At 40.1% G+C, this 12,429-nt stretch overlaps 1 protein-coding gene across 7 annotated transcripts in view; it reads left to right on the top strand.

The window, feature by feature from the left end:
• The window catches only part of SLC12A8 (solute carrier family 12 member 8), a 130,714-nt gene that overhangs the window by 106,112 nt on the left and 12,173 nt on the right, over positions 1-12,429 (top strand). The window lies entirely within an intron of this gene.

Raw genomic sequence — 12,429 nt, 5'->3', positions numbered from 1 at the left:
TTTTCCCCTCTGTCCTATGGCTCCATCCTTCTGTTCCACTCTAGATTGTTTGTTTGCTAGGTCTGCTACAAAGCTGTTGTCTTAGAATTCCTCTTGTTACCACACTTCTGTGTCAGATCCAGGAAACAAGAGATTTGTTACCAAAGTCATGCTTTTACATAGTTTTTCTTTGATAATTCCCCACCCCCATCCCTCCATCCCCCCTCTATTATCTCGATTTTGTATCTTCTTAAATGGTTCTCTAATCTTCTTTCTTTTTCTCTTTCCTATTTTTCATTTATTTGTTGTTTTTTTTCTGGGATATTTCATGGATTTTCTCTCCCAAGGCTTCTAATGATTTTTTTTTAAAGTGTTGGTTGTTGTATCAGTCACGATTAGTTTTCACTGAGGATAACAAAATTGCAAAATAATAGTGACTTCATCTAGCTCATACACAAGGATCCAGAGGTGGGCAGTCCATGGCTGCCATGGCAGCTCCATGGTCCTGAGTGACCCATGCTCCTTTATCACTTAGTATATTGTTCTGTGATCCAACATGTGGTTGCTGGGGTCACGCCATTACATTTATATTCCAGGCACTAGAAAAAGGGGAGGGAAAAAGGGCAAAAGGGTGAGCCTCTAAATTGAGTCATTTGGAGGAGGCTTCCTCAAAAGTCCCATTCCAACTTCTCATATTTCATTGGTTGGAATTTAGTCATGTGATTACAACAAACTGCAAAGAAGGCTGATAAAATTGTTTTTTAACTGGTCATATTACTACTTTACATAAAATTATGTGTTTTTTCTTTTTTTCCTAAGAAAGGAGGAGAGAGAAGGTAGCAACTATCAGTCTATGCCACAATTATGCAGTTTTTAATTTCCAAGACCTCTTGGTTGTGATCTAATTTGTCCTTGTCTTTTTTTTTTTTTCTAATTTGAACATCATCTATTTTTGTTCTATGAGTACAATGGCTTATCTTCTCTCTCTGATACTATTATTGATCTTCCTCCTTTAAAATTTTTTTCTGAGGCTGGACATGGTGGCTCATACCTGTAATCCCAGCACTTTGGGAGGCTGGGGCAGGAGGATCACCTGAGGCCAGGAGTTCAAGATCAGCCTGGGCAACATAGTGAGACCCCTTATCTACAAAAATTAAAAGGGAAGTTAGCTGGGCATAGTGGCATATGCCTGTAGCCCCAGCTACTCCAGAGGCGAGGTGGGGGGATCTCTTAAGCCCAGAAATTCAAAGTTACAATGAGCTATGATCACTCCACCGCACTCCAGCCTGGGCGACAGAGCAAGACCCTGTCTCTAAAAATAAAAGTAAAAATAATTTTAAAAAGTTTTTCTGTTCCTTTCACTGTTCCTGTTTTCTTTAATTCTTTTCTCTTTGGTTTGGGCTCTCTCTTTCTCTCTCTCTTTTTTTTTTTTTTTTAAATCTTGGAGGCTTTTACTAAAATGTCCATTGATCTTTTGACTTCTTTTTGTACTTAAAAGTGAAGCACTCGCTGGGCACGGTGGCTCACACCTGTAATCCAGCACTTTGGGAGGCTGAGACAGGAGGAATGCTTGAGCCCAGGAGTTCAAGACCAGCCTGGACATCATAGCGAGATCCGGCTGCTACAAAAAACTAAAAAATTAGTGGGGGTATAGTGGCACATGCCTGTAGTCTCAGCTACTTGGGAGGCTGAGGTGGGAAGACAACTTGAGCCTGGGAAGTTGAAGCTGCAGTGAGTGGTGATCACATCACTGCACTCCAGCCTAGGTAACATATTGAGACCCTGTGTCTACAAAAATTTTTTTTCAATGAGCCAAGTGTGATGGCACATGCCTGTAGTTCCAGCTACTCAGGAGGCTGAGGTGGGAGGATTGCTTGAGCCTGGGAGGTTGAGGCTACAATGAGCCATCATCATGCCACTGTACTCCAGCCTTGGTGACAGGGTGAGCCTGTCTCTCTTTTTTTTTTTTTTTAAGTGAAGTACTAAAAAACTGTTTAGAAGAGCTTTGTACATTAGCAGGGCTTGTTAATTGGGGCACCTTACTGTAGAATAAGGAGGAGTGGGCTAGACTTTTACTGGAGGACCCCCAAATGTGAATATCTAGAGGTTTTTCTCTTGGGCTCTTCAGCGTTTTCCTCTAGAGGAGATTCTTTAATCCCTTGCCCGAGGGACACACAGATAGGTACGGGCGTTCTGGGAACAGGATGAGGTGAGTGAGTTGGAGAGGGGTCTCACTGTTTAGGGTATAGATGTTCATTTAATTCCCTGGCTTCAAGTTCCATTTCCACACTCTTTGCTGTGCCTGCTGTGCCAAGTTTAGGCACTCTCTGGCTTGATTGTTTCAAAGGAAAACCCCCTTGAGGAGGGAATTGGGCAACGGAAGGGTTGTTACTTGGCTTCATAGGCAGAGAAAAGGATCTTGGTATACAACAAATATAGACCTCCCACAGCCACCTATACCTTACCACTGCGTGGGATGTGGTGCTTCCTGGTCCTGAAGCTGGTCTGCCGGAATGAACTAGGCTGCTCCCTGCCAGCATCCTCTCTGGAGGCCCTAGGGTTCACTCTCCTCTGCTCTGCTCAGTCTGTCACTACTGTCACCTTTCCATCTTCCAGGACTTGTTTTTATTTTTCCTCTCTCATTCTCTTCGTGTTTATGGGTTTATGTCTGTTTCATTCCTTTTCTGTCTTCTCATTGGATTTTCAGGAGAGACGTGGACAGTCTGCAATGTTTAATCAAGGAAGTGGTCGCTGTCCAGCTGCCTAGTCTTAGAAATGTCATAGGTGTTGCTGACCATTCCCTCTCTCCCACTCCCTGCTGCCTTTACTTTGGTGCAGACCCTCATCATCTTGTACCTGGACTCTTGCTAAGTCTCCAAGACTCTCCCCCATCCCATTTCTCCTTCATGCTGCCCACTGAATGATCTTTCTAAAATAAAACTCTCATCATGTCTCTCTTACTTAAAAATGCTTGCTGGAATTTAACCCCTTCCATGTGAAGTCCCAGATAGTATGTACGATGCAAGGTTCTTCGCAATGCAGCCCTAACCTACGTTCCTGGCCACACTTCTCATGACAACCCATGCACTGTGCGTTCCACTTTCACCCAAACTGATGTCCTAAACACACCATGTTCTTTATTCCTTCCTGCCTTCATACACCCTGTTCTGCCTCCTCCGATTGCTTCACCTCCCCCTTCTCCATCTGGAAAACTCTGACATCATTTAAAATCCATCTGACTTTTAAGATCCACTTTCACCCCTTTTGGAGGAGGATTCTCTGATGTCTTCCACTGTGCAACCATAACATTTGATTCATATTAGTAATATAAACTATTATCTCATATTTATGTCACATCATATTTATATCACATTTGTTCACACATTTGTCTTTAGGTTTATTTGTCTATCTTAAGGAAATAAATATTAAACTCATTTCTTTGCCACTAGATTGTCAGATTCCTTCGTTTTCAAACTATGTCTTTTTACCTCTGTACTCATCACAATATTCCCACACAGTACACATAATGTAGCAAACACTCAGTAAAGCCTACTTGAATTGATGAGCAATTGAGCAAATATTGGCTAAAACACTGAAGCATTGATCAAATAGAAGGAGTTAAACTATTATAAGAACCTAATCGTTGACAAACCAGATGCTATAAAATAATAATAATCAAATCACAATGGAATAAATATTCCTGAAAGCATGGATTTTAAAAATTAACTTGAGGCTGTATTTTATACCTTATATACACAAGAATTATTTATTTACAACAGCTGTGCAAGAGAGATATTTTTAACTATGTAGACATCATCAAAGACAAGATATCTGATTAAATAGAAATAAAAAACATTTGTACAACACAGTGTCACAGAAGGAAACAATTATTCTGACAAAACACAACTGATGAAAGCATACCTTCCAAAGCGTATTATTTTTAAAAACAGGAAGGTCAAAATCCAGATTTTACTGAAAAGATGTCAGGTGAGATAAATATAAAGTTTTACATTTGAAAAATCAATGCTCACTCATTCATGTCCATTCAACAAATGAATTCTTATTGTTAAGTATTATTAGTAGCTAAAAATAGCCAGCACTTACTGAGCACATCCTATGTGCCTGGCACTGAGATTAGCATTTAATATGAGCTATTTCACTGAAGCCCAGATTTAGGCATTGTTCTGTCTTTCTACAGATGATAAAACTGAGGCTCAGAGAAGTTAAACACTTGCTCATGATAGGAGACAGTCAGAATTTGAACCCAGGTCAATCTGACTGTCAAACCTGTGCTCTTAACCACTACACAGTGTGTATGCCAACACTTGCAATGGGTATTTGTTTTGAACTAGGCCATGATATTGATTAAATGAACACAAATTAAATCATCTTTAAGATATCATTAAGCTGGGCATGGTGGCTCATGCCTGTAATCCCAGCACTTTGGGAGGCCAAGGCAGGTGGATCACCTGAGGTCAGGAGTTCGAGACCAGCCTGACCAACCTCATCTCTACTAAAAATACAAAAATTAGCCGGGCATGGTGGCACATGCCTGTAATCCCAGCTACTTAGGAGGCTCAGGCAGGAGAATCACTTGAACCTGGGAGGTGGAGGTTGCGGTGAGTCGAGATCATGCCATTGCACTCCAGCCTGGGCAATAAGAGTGAGACTCTATTTTTAAAAAATAATAATAATAAATATATATAATTGCATATCTATTAAGCTATAAAAATTTAAATAAAAATCGCAGATTTGTGATAATTAGGTGTATGTACACATTGCTAGAGGCAACATCAATTGATTCTTTCTTTCCTGTTGATTAAAGTTTTTCATCAAATTTGGGAAGTTTTTGGCTAATATTTCTTCAAATATTTTTTCTGCCCTTTCTTTTTCTCCTGTCCCTGTGGGACTTCCATTACATATTTGTTGATATACTTGACATTATCCCATTAGGCCTCTGAGACTCTCTTTCCTTTGCTTCCACCTTTCCCCCTCTGTTCTTCACTTTGGATCATTTTTGTCTTGAAGTTCACTGATTCTTTCCTCTGTCATCTCAAATCTTCTGTTGATAGCATCTAGTACATTTTTCATTTCTGTTACTGTGCTTTCTAACTGTAGAGTTTTCATTTGGTTCTTTTTTATAGTTTGTATTTCTCTCTCTCTCTTTTTTGAAACAGTTTCGCTCTTGTTGCCCAGGCTGGAGTGCAATGGTGTGATCTCGGCTCACTGCAACCTCCACCTCCTGGGTTCAGGCGATTCTCCTGCCTCAGCCTCCTGAGTAGCTGGGATTACAGATGCCCACCACCATGCTCAGCTAATTTTTTATTTTTAGTAGAGATGGGGTTTCACCATGTTGGCCAGGCTGGTCTCAAACTCCTGACCTTAGGGGATCTGCATGCCTCAGCCTCCCAAAGTGCTGGGATTACAGGCATGAGCCACTGTACCTGGCCTTTAGTTTATATTTCTCTGTTGGTATTCTTTATTTTTAAAGTCCTTGTCATCTGAATTTTTTTCTCATTAACATTATAGTTTTCTTTAATTCTTTAAATATATTTTTAACAGCTGCTTTGAAGTTTGCAGTCTTTGTCTGCTAAATACAACATATGAACCTACTCAGTTAGTTTCTTTTACTTGATGTTTTTCTTTCCTGAGCATGGATCACAGTTTTCTGGGTTTTTTGCATGTCTTGTAATTTTTGGTTAAAAACTAGACAATTTAAATAATGTATTGTAGCAACTCTTTATTCTGATATATATTTCTGAGTTTTTGGTTTTTTGTTTATTTTAGTAAATTGCCTGGATTTCAACTGTGGCATCTGCCTCCCCCGTGGTGTGTGGCTGCTGATATCGTTAGTCAGCTTTTTATTCTTATGTGTTTAGCCTTGCTTCCTAGGAGTTGCCCCCTGTGTCTGCATAGCCCTTAAGGTTCTGCTCTCTGCCAGTGGATCTGTGTGTCACTTGGGAAGCATAGTCAAAACTGGATCCAATTAGTTCCCCATTCTCCTCTGAGTTTTATGTTTTGCCAGGTTCTTTCAGGCCTCCCCAGGCATGGGCATAGTTTTCTAGTCATCCAGGGGAATGTGGGGAGGTTATCTAGTCTTTCTATGGTGCTCTCATTTCCAGGATCTCCCCATTAAATTTCTGCTGGTCTTCTGCTCACCCTAGCTGGGTCTGCACTTTCAGGCTAGCAAGGATTTTCCCCATTCATTTTTCTACTGTGCTTATCATATTTAGCATATAAAGCCACAGCCTTTTGCCCTGGCTTCGGATCAACTTTGCCCCTCTGACAGCAAACTGTTGGTTTCTGACCAGCTTCATGCTTAATGGGAGCAGCTTAGGCAAGAAGGCTGCAGACTTTCATGTTTCTTACCCTCAGCTTAGAAATTTTTGAAAAATAAATACTTCTCAATTTGTTTTCTTCATCTGGTAAATTTCTGGAGCTCTGAAGTAAGTGTTTTGGACTATTTTGTCTAGTTTTATACGTGTGTGTGTGTGTGTGTGTGTGTGTGTGTGTGTGTGGAGAAGATTCACTGACCTCTTCATACTGCCATGGCTGGAAGTCCCTCTGGTTCATTGTTTGTGGAGAATGATCTTTCAAGATGTAACAAGAAACACAAAACTGTTTAATTGCCCTGACTTAGTAAGTCTATTTGAGGGAACTGTTTATCGAGGAAACAACCCCAAATCAGCCAAACAACAAACCAAAAAATGTGTACAAGATTGTCATAGCTGCATTGTTTGTGCTAATGACAAATTAGAAATAACTTAAGTGCTCAGCATTTGGAAAGTGGTTAAGCAAATTATAACATCAACATGATAAAATACCACATGGACTTTAAACATGATTCTGTGTGGACTAAGGCAATATACGTTATCAGTTTATACATGCTAATTAGAACTATGTGTTTATTTATTCTGATAAAGATATGAAGTGAATTTTCACAGAGGGTTTAATATTTAAGTGATTTCTATAAAATTACTTAAATCTATTATTTAAAAATTAACATAATTGGGGTTTCCTCCTTTATGCTTAAAGTGTTTATATCTGCTGTGAACATAGAACTTAGACATATCACTAGATTTTAAAAGTCAATTTAATATTTTGCCTTATATTTGTTATGTGTAGCATTTTTAACATGCACGATGCATGCTTGTTTGTTTTATGAGTAGAGGCTTAATAAAGTAAAGTTACCTGCCTAGTTGTAACTTCCTAGTATTTCTAGCATGAGAAGCTGTCCCCTGCCCCTCTGACAAGTTTGTACAACTTGCTTTCTCCAGCAAAATCTGAGACAAGAAAAAAAATTCCTCTAGTCACTTTGGAAGAGTTTTGAAACCCTAGCTATTCAGAATTATGAATAATTGTCTATTTTACAGTACCTATTCAAAGAGTCATTGAGCATCTTTGCATAAATTTTCCCTTACATTGCTGATATATAAAACAGCATTGTGGCTGCCTAGAGGACAAACCTTTCCTACTACTTCTGCCCAAGTTCCTCAGAACACACACACATACACACACACACACACACACACAATTCCCTTTAGGTTCAGTAAAATTGAGGTTGTGTAAGATCAAGTGTTGTAAAAGGGTGAGCTTTAATAGGTGACAGGTCTCAGAGAGAGGCAAAAATATAAGTTCTTAACCAATAGTGTTTCTTCTTTTTTTTTTTTTTTTTTGAGAGAGTCTTGCTCTGTTGCCCATGCTAGAATGCAGTGGTGTGATCTTGGCTCACTGCAACCTCAGCCTCCTGGGTTTAAGCAATTCTCCTGCCTCAGCCTCCCAAGTAGCTGGGATTACAGGTGCGTTCCACCATGCCCAGCTAATTTTTTGTATTTTTTTTAGTAGAGACGGGGTTTCACCATGTTGGCCAGGATGGTCTCGATCTCTTGACCTTGTGATGCACCTGCCCCTTGGCCTCCCAAAGTGCTGGGATTACAGGTGTGAGCCACTGTGCCCGGCCTAGTGTTCCTTCTTAATAACCAAGAGGGCAACTGTATTTTACTAAGCCTATGTTTGCCATTAATTAAATTGTTAAAATTAAACAATTTTTAAAATAATTATGATTGCCATTAATTAAATTGTTAAAACTATACAATTTAACATGCTGAATAGACATAGAAGGTTTTTGCTGTTGTAGAGCTTACATTCTAGTAGGGGAAGACATATGATAAATAAGCAAATACACACTGTGATGTCAATAAGTGATAAGTACAAAACTAAACAAATAACCAATTTAATTAAATTGTTAAAACTATACAATTTAATTAATGGCAATCATAACACAATTATTTATTTTTTGAAAAGTAATAGAGCCATCCATTCAGATCAATCTTGCAGACTTTATTTTAATCCATAATTATTAAGGAGACTTTTACTGAGCACTTCCTATTCACAAACTTCTAAATGCCTAGAGTTGGCATTTAGAATATAAAAGAGGGTCCTTATCCCTGAAGGTACAGATGTAAAAAAAGATAAGCATAATACTTGGAGGCACATGATGAATGCAAATAGATGTTGAGAGGATGAAGTCTTCTTAAGGTGTAGAATGATTTATTCATTCACCCACATGTATGGAATACCTCGTACATTCCAGACACCGTCCCAAGTGCTGGGGGAACATGCTGAATAGACATAGAAGGTTTTTGCTGTTGTAGAGCTTACATTCTAGTAGGGGAAGACATATGGTAAACAAGCAAATACCATACTGTGATGTCAGTAAGTGATAAGTATAATGAATAATAATAGAGTAATGGGATAAAGAAAGACCAGGGTGGGGAGGAAGATGCACTGTTTCAGGTAGGTTTATTAGAAAAGATCTCACTGTGAAGATGATATTTTAATGGAGAACTGAATTGCATGAAGCAGTGAGCCATGCAGAGAAGTAGAACAAGAGTTCCAGGTAGAGGACCTGGCATGTAAAAAAGTCCAGGTGGGAACTGGACTGGCAACTCATCAAGAATGGCAGAGGCCCAGTAGTGACTGGAGAGCAGTGAGCCAGGGAAGAGAGATGAGAGGGGTCCAGTGAGGAAAGTGGGGGGCAGTGCTGTATAGGGCCATGTGGGCCATTGTGAGTGTGATGGAAGGTGCTGAAAGTTCTAGCTACAGCTACAATGTGCCCAGAGTCAGTCTTTAAGAAGATCACTGGCTTTTAGAGGTAAGAGAGAGAGCCAAGGCCAATTTGGAGGTATATTAATTAGGGTAGGCTAAACAAATAACCAAAAAATATTATTTACTTGCTTTACAGTGCAAGAAGGGTGTTCCAACTCCGTGGGAGGCTCTCTTCCATGCATCCACTCAGGGATCCAGGCTCCTGCCATTTGTATGACTTCACTGTGCCCTCGGACCTAGTCGTGTGAAGAGTCAAGACTGAGTTACCACATTCAGATTTCAGGCAGAGGAAGGGGAAAGTGCACAGAGAAGAGGCACACATTCTCTTAAAGACCTTGGGCCAGGAGTGGCACTCAGTGCTTCTGTTCACATCCTGTTGCTGAGAACTTAGTCACATGGTTACACCTAACAGTGAGAAATCCTGTGGACTGTACTCTAGCTGTGGTCTGTACCACAGGAGCCCGCTGCAGTAAATGGATGAAAGATGAAAGTGGGTTGGACTAGGATGGGAGCAATGGAGGCAGTTAGGAGTCATTGTATCCAGAATATATTCTGATAGTAGAATCAACAAGGTTTACGGATGGAATAAGTATAGGTGTGAGAGAAAGAAGGGAGTCAGGATGAATCTTACATGTTTGTGTAAATGGTGGTGTTATTTATTCAAATGAAGATTTGAGGTGAATAGATTTCTGTGTTAGTCATGTTAAGTTTAAGGTGCTTATTAGCCAACTAATGGGTGATACTGAGAAGACAATGAGCTATTCAAAACTTAAGTTCAAGGGAGAGGTCGAGGATGATGTAAACTTGGAGTCATCAATATATCAGTAGCATTTAAAGCCATGAGACTAGAAGAAATCTCTTAGGAGTGGGTATACATGGAAAAAAGGAGTGCTGAAGACTGAATGTTGGAATACTCCAATATTTTCAGGCTGGAAGGAGGAGGCGAGCCAGCAAAGAAGACTGAGAGAGTGGGCAGTGACATAGAAAAATCAAGAGAGTGAGGCATCTTAGAGGCTAATTGTTCCAAGAAGGAGAAAGTGATCACATGTATCAGATGCTGCCTGAAAGATCAAATGGGATGAGGGCTAGGAGTTGACCACAGAATTTGAAAAGATTCAAATCATTGGCAACTTTGGTAAGAGTAGTTTTAGTGGAAAAGTGGATACAATCATAAGAGTGGGTTGGGGAAATAATGGGATATAGAGACTGCATAGGCAATTCTTTTGAGGAGGTTTGCTATAAGGGAGACACAGCAATAGGACAATAACTAGGGGTGACCTGTAGACATTTGTTTAGGGAGAGATAACAGTATATTTGTATTTGTTGGGAATGATTCAGTAGGGGACAGAAAAATTGATGATGTGAGAACAAAGTCCTTGAACAGGCCAAAAGGGATGGGATCCTGGCACAAGTGGAGGGATGGGCCTTAGTTAGGATCAGAGGCTGTTCATCCACCGTGAAAGGAAGGAAGGCAGAATAGAGGGTATAGATGCAAGTGAATTGGCTAATTGGGTGATGAGAGAACATGAAAAGTTCTCTTTGGAGAAGAGAGCTTGTAAATTTGTTCTATCAGAGAGTAGGAGGATGAGTTGCCTAGGTATGAGGCTGCTGAGTAATTCTGAAGCATGGGAGCAGATGTGTATGTAGGTAAGAGGTTAGGGAAAGTGGGAGGTAGGTGATGGAAATAAAAAACATACTAAGGCAAATTATCTAAAGGTCCCTCTGTAGACTATGAATGGTTGGAATGAGGAACAGCAGAGCAAATGAGCTTAACATTGTTTTTAAAGGAGGTTATGGGCTGAGAGTAGATTGCTTAAAGTCATGATTTAGGAAGTGTAAGGTTACTGGTAATGACACACCGCAAGTGCAGCTAAGGGAGTTGACAGTTGGGATGAGTGAAAGAAAAGATTATTAGTATGAGGATTTCGAGGAATCGGAAAGTAGGGCTTTGGATGAGTTGTTTTTGTAGAAGTCACCAAGGATGACAATGGATGCTGATAGAGAAAAAGATGGTGAACCAGGGGCTGAAATATTTAACAAGCAAGAGAAGAATGACAACTTGGTAAAAGACTGTAATGATGAAGGGTAGGGTGTGAAATAGTCTGATGGCATGTGCTTCAAAGGGGCTAGGTCATAAAGCAACAGTGACCAGAGAGGATGGGAGACTTGGACTAGGAATACTTAGTGAGTTCTGCTACATGCCAAGCCCTAGGCTCAAGATGGATGTGGACCCTGCCCCCATGAAGCATATAATCCAGTGGGCATAGAAACATGTAAATAAGTATACAACTATAAATGATGGTAAGTGCTGTGAAGGAAATGGGCCATAAGGAAATATTAATGGTATGTGGGAATATATTTAGATTTTCCTGTGGGGGCTGATTTCCCTGAGGAAGTGATAACTGAGCTGAGACCTGAGGGATGCATAGGAGTTAGATAAGCAGAGGGCTAGGGGATCCATGAGACGTGGATCCCAGATAGATTCCAGGAACCAACACATCAGGAGTGGTTGACGTGAGGAAGAACACTGGTATATGAGACAGGATTTGGACCGTAGTGAAGAAGGAAGGGCTTGGCAGAGGAGATGGCACAGTCAAGACAGTTTGGCTGAAGTGGAAATTTGATATTGGAGAACAGAGAAGGGCTATGTAGGGAGCTTTCTACTATATTTCCTGAGCAACAAACTATGAAGGTTGAGAACACCTGAAGTTTTAGTGTTGAAATGAAGTATAAACATACTGCGAAGTTAATTCAACATGTCATTTATTTGAAACATTATTGTGGTGTTCATGGTGATTAGACCATATTGTTAAACAATCTAGATGCATTTTCATAGTTAAATTGAGCATTTCTGCAGAAATAGAAAGTCAAATGCCTCATGTTTTCACTTATAAGTGGGAGCTAAATAATGTGTACACATTGACACAGATTGTGGAGTAATAGACGTTGGAGAGTTGGAAAGGTAGGAGGGTGGGATTGAGCGATGAGAAATTGCCTAATGGCTACAGTGTACACTATTTGGGTGAGGCTTACACTAAAAGCCCAAACTTCACTACTCTGACATTAAAAAATTATTATTATTTTTAAATTGAGCGCTTCTGGAACCAACTGTAAACTGAGAATGCAGAGCTGAATAGAACATGACATAGCTCTGAGAAGCCCTGTTGTGCCTGAAAGGATGAGGCAGGATCATGCATTTGTTTATTGCCAGGCCCCTTTCCCCTCAGCCATTTCAATTGCCCGAGGAAGGAATCAGAGGAGCTATTCTCCCTCCATCTTTCTCCTTCATCAGTTTCTGGTTGATACCTGAGACAGGTCTAACATGAGCTAACTTTCAGAGTC

This window comes from Pan paniscus, chromosome 2 (genome assembly GCF_029289425.2).
Source record: "Pan paniscus chromosome 2, NHGRI_mPanPan1-v2.0_pri, whole genome shotgun sequence".
NCBI lineage: Eukaryota > Metazoa > Chordata > Mammalia > Primates > Hominidae > Pan > Pan paniscus.
This window is presented reverse-complemented; position numbering and strand designations above follow the sequence as displayed.